Here is a 4,816-nt window from a genome sequence, read left to right as displayed (position 1 = left end):
TCGACAAAACCTTCTGGTTGCATCATATACAACTCTTCTTCTAGAAATCCATTCAGGAATGTAGTTTTGACATCCATCTGCCAAATTTCATAATCATAAAATGCGGCAATTGCTAACATGATTCGAACAGACTTAAGCATCGCTACGGGTGAGAAGGTCTCATCGTACTCAATCCCTTGAACTTGCCGAAAACCTTTTGCGACAAGTCGAGCTTTGTAGACAGTAATATTACCGTCAGCGTCAGTCTTCTTCTTGAAGATCCATTTATTCTCAATTGCTTGCCGATCATCGGGCAAGTCAACCAAAGTCCATACTTTGTTCTCATACATGGATCCCATCTCAGATCTCATGGCTTCAAGCCATTTTGCGGAATCTGGGGTCACCATCGCTTCTTCATAGTTCGTAGGTTCATCATGATCTAGTAGCATGACTTCCAGAACAGGATTACCGTACCACTCTGGCACGGATCTCACTCTGGTTGATCTACGAGGTTCAGTAGTATCTTGTTCTGAAGTTTCATGATCATTATCATTAAGTTCCTCACTAATTCGTGTAGGTGTCACAGAAACAGGTTTCTGTGATGTACTACTTTCCAATAAGGGAGTAGGTACAGTTACCTCGTCAAGTTCTACTTTCCTCCCACTCACATCTTTCGAGAGAAACTCCTTCTCTAGAAAGGATCCATTCTTAGCAACGAATATTTTTCCTTCGGATCTGTGATAGAAGGTGTACCCAATAGTTTCCTTTGGGTATCCTATGAAGACACATTTCTCCGATTTGGGTTCGAGCTTATCAGGTTGAAGCTTTTTCACATAAGCATCGCAGCCCCAAACTTTCAGAAACGATAACTTTGGTTTCTTGCCAAACCACAGTTCATAAGGCGTCGTCTCAAAGGATTTTGATGGTGCCCTATTTAACGTAAATGCAGCCGTCTCTAGAGCGTATCCCCAAAACGATAGCGGTAAATCAGTAAGAGACATCATAGATCGTACCATATCTAGTAAAGTACGATTACGACGTTCGGACACACCATTACGCTGTGGTGTTCCGGGTGGCGTGAGTTGCGAAACTATTCCACATTGTTTCAAATGTACACCAAACTCGTAACTCAAATATTCTCCTCCACGATCAGATCGTAGGAATTTTATTTTATTGTTACGATGATTTTCAACTTCACTCTGAAATTCTTTGAACTTTTCAAACGCTTCAGACTTGTGTTTCATTAAGTAGATATACCCATATCTTCTTAAGTCATCTGTGAAGGTGAGAAAATAATGATATCCGCCACGAGCCTCAACATTCATTGGACCACATACATCTGTACGTATGATTTCTAACAAATCTGTTGCTCTCTCCATAGTACCGGAGAACGGTGTTTTTGTCATCTTACCGATAAGGCACGGTTCGCAAGTACCAAGTGATTCATAATCAAGTGGTTCCAAAAGCCCATCAGTATGGAGTTTCTTCATGCGCTTTATACCGATATGACCTAAACGGCAGTGCCACAAATAAGTTGCACTATCATTATCAACTCTGCATCTTTTGGTTTCAACACTATGAATATGTGTGTCACTACTATCGAGATTTAATAAAAATAGACCACTCTTTAAGGGTGCATGACCATAAAAGATATTACTCATGTAAATAGAACAACCATTATTCTATGATTTAAATGAATAACCGTCTCGCATCAAACAAGATCCAGATATAATGTTCATGCTTAACGCTGGCACCAAATAACAATTATTTAGGTCTAATATTAATCCCGAAGGTAGATGTAGAGGTAGCGTGCCGACTGCGATCACATCGACTTTGGAACCATTTCCCACGCGCATCGTCACCTCGTCCTTAGCCAATCTTCGCTTAATCCGTAGTCCCTGTTTCGAGTTGCAAATATTAGCAACAGAACCAGTATCAAATACCCAGGTGCTACTGCGAGCATTAGTAAGGTACACATCAATAACATGTATATCACATATACCTTTGTTCACCTTGCCATCCTTCTTATCCGCCAAATACTTGAGGCAGTTCCGCTTCCAGTGACCAGTCTGCTTGCAGTAGAAGCACTCAGTTTCAGGCTTAGGTCCAGGTTTGGGTTTCTTCTCTTGAGCAGCAACTTGCTTGCTGTTCTTTTTGAAGTTCCCCTTCTTCTTCCCTTTGCCCTTTTTCTTGAAACTAGTGGTCTTGTTGACCATCAACACTTGATGCTCCTTCTTGATTTCTACCTCCGCAGCTTTCAGCATTGCGAAGAGCTCGGGAATAGTCTTATTCATCCCTTGCATATTATAGTTCATCACGAAGCTCTTGTAGCTTGGTGGCAGTGATTGGAGAATTCTGTCAATGACGCAATCATCTGGAAGATTAACTCCCAATTGAATCAAGTGATTATTATACCCAGACATTTTGAGTATATGCTCACTGACAGAACTGTTCTCCTCCATCTTGCAGCTATAGAACTTATTGGAGACTTCATATCTCTCAATCCGGGCATTTGCTTGAAATATTAACTTCAACTCCTGGAACATCTCATATGCTCCATGACGTTCAAAACGTCGTTGAAGTCCCGATTCTAAGCCGTAAAGCATGGCACACTGAACTATCGAGTAGTCATCAGCTTTGCTCTGCCAGATGTTCATAACATCTGGTGTTGCTCCAGCAGCGGGCCTGGCACCCAGCGGTGCTTCCAGGACGTAATTCTTCTGTGCAGCAATGAGGATAATCCTCAAGTTACGGACCCAATCCGTGTAATTGCTACCATCATCTTTCAACTTTGCTTTCTCAAGGAACGCATTAAAATTCAACGGAACAACAACACGAGCCATCTATCTACAATCATACATAAACAAGCAAGATACTATCAGGTACTAAGTTCATGATAAATTTAGGTTCAATTAATCATATTACTTAAGAACTCCCACTTAGATAGACATCCCTCTAATCCTCTAAGTGATTACGTGATCCAAATCAACTAAACCATGTCCGATCATCATGTGAGATGGAGTAGTTTCATTGGTGAACATCGCTATGTTGATCATATCTGCTATATGATTCACGCTCAACCTTTCGGTCTCTGTGTTCCGAGGCCATATCTGTATATGCTTGGCTCGTCAAGTATAACCTGAGTATTCCGCATATGCAACTGTTTTGCACCCGTTGTATTTCAACGTAGAGCCTATCACACCCGATCATCACGTGGTGTCTCAGCACGAAGAACTTTCGCAACGGTGCATACTCAGGGAGAACACTTCTTGATAATTAACGAGAGATCATCTTATAATGCTACCGTCAATCAAAGAAAGATAAGATGCATAAAAGATAAACATCACATGTAATTAATATAAGTGATATGATATGGCCATCATCATCTTGTGCTTGTGATCTCCATCTTCGAAGCACCGTCTAGATCACCATCGTCACCGGCGCGACACCTTGATCTCCATCGTAGCATCGTTTTCGTCTCGCCAATCTTATGCTTCCATGACTATCGCTACCGCTTAGTGATAAAGTAAAGCATTACAGCGCGATTGCATTGCATACAATAAAGCGACAACCATATGGCTCCGCCAGTTGCCGATAACTCGGTTACAAAACATGATCATCTCATACAATAAAATTTAGCATCATGTCTTGACCATATCACATCACAACATGCCCTGCAAAAACAAGTTAGACGTCCTCTACTTTGTTGTTGCAAGTTTTACGTGGCTGCTACAGGCTTAAGCAAGAACCAATCTTACCTACGCATCAAAACCACAACGATAGTTTGTCAAGTTGGTGCTATTTTAAAGTTCGCAAGGACCAGGCGTAGCCACACTTGGTTCAACTAAAGTTGGAGAAACTGTCACCCGCTAGCCACCTTTGTGCAAAGCACGTCGGGAGAACCGGTCTCGCGTAAGCGTACGCGTAATGTCGGTCCGGGCCGCTTCATCCAAAAATACCGCCGAACCAAAGTATGACATGCTGGTAAGCAGTATGGCTTATATCGCCCACAACTCACTTGTGTTCTACTCATGCATATAACATCAACATATAAAACCTAGGCTATGATACCACTGTTGGGTTACGTAGTAATTTCAAAAAATTTCCTACGAACACGCAAGATCATGGTGATGCATAGCAACGAGAGGGGAGAGTGTGATCTACGTACCCTTGTAGATCGACAACGGAAGCATTAGCACACCGTGGTTGATGTAGTCGTACGTCTTCACGGCCCGACCGATCAAGCACCGAAACTACGGCACCTCCGAGTTCTAGCACACGTTCAGCTCGATGATGATCCCCGGACTCCGATCCAGCAAAGTGTCGGGGAAGATTTCCGTTAGCACGACGGCGTGGTGACGATCTTGATGTACTACTGTCACAGGGCTTCCCCTGAGCACCGCTACAATATTATCGAGGACTATGGTGGAAGGGGGCACCGCACACGGCTAAGAATATGATCACGTGGATCAACTTGTGTCTCTAGGGGTGCTCCCTGCCTCCGTATATAAAGGTTCAAAGGGGGGTGCGGCCGGCCAGGAGAGGGCGCTCCAGGAGGAGTCCTACTCCCTTTGGGAGTAGGATTCCCCCCTTTCCTAGTTGGAATAGGATTCGGGAGGGGGGAAAGAGGAGAGAGAGAAGGAAGGGGGGCGCCGGCCCCCTCTCCTTGTCCTATTCGGACTAGGGGGAGGGGTGCGCGACCCAGCCCTGGCCACCTCTCCTCTCTTCCACTAAAGCCCACTAAGGCCCATATACCTCCCGGGGGGGTTCCGGTTACCTCTCGGTACTCCGGTAAAATCCCGATTTCACCCGGAACACTTCCGACATCCAAATGTAG

Source organism: Triticum urartu, chromosome 2 (assembly GCF_003073215.2).
Source record: "Triticum urartu cultivar G1812 chromosome 2, Tu2.1, whole genome shotgun sequence".
NCBI classification, from domain to species: domain Eukaryota; kingdom Viridiplantae; phylum Streptophyta; class Magnoliopsida; order Poales; family Poaceae; genus Triticum; species Triticum urartu.
Note: the sequence above shows the minus strand (reverse complement) of the source record.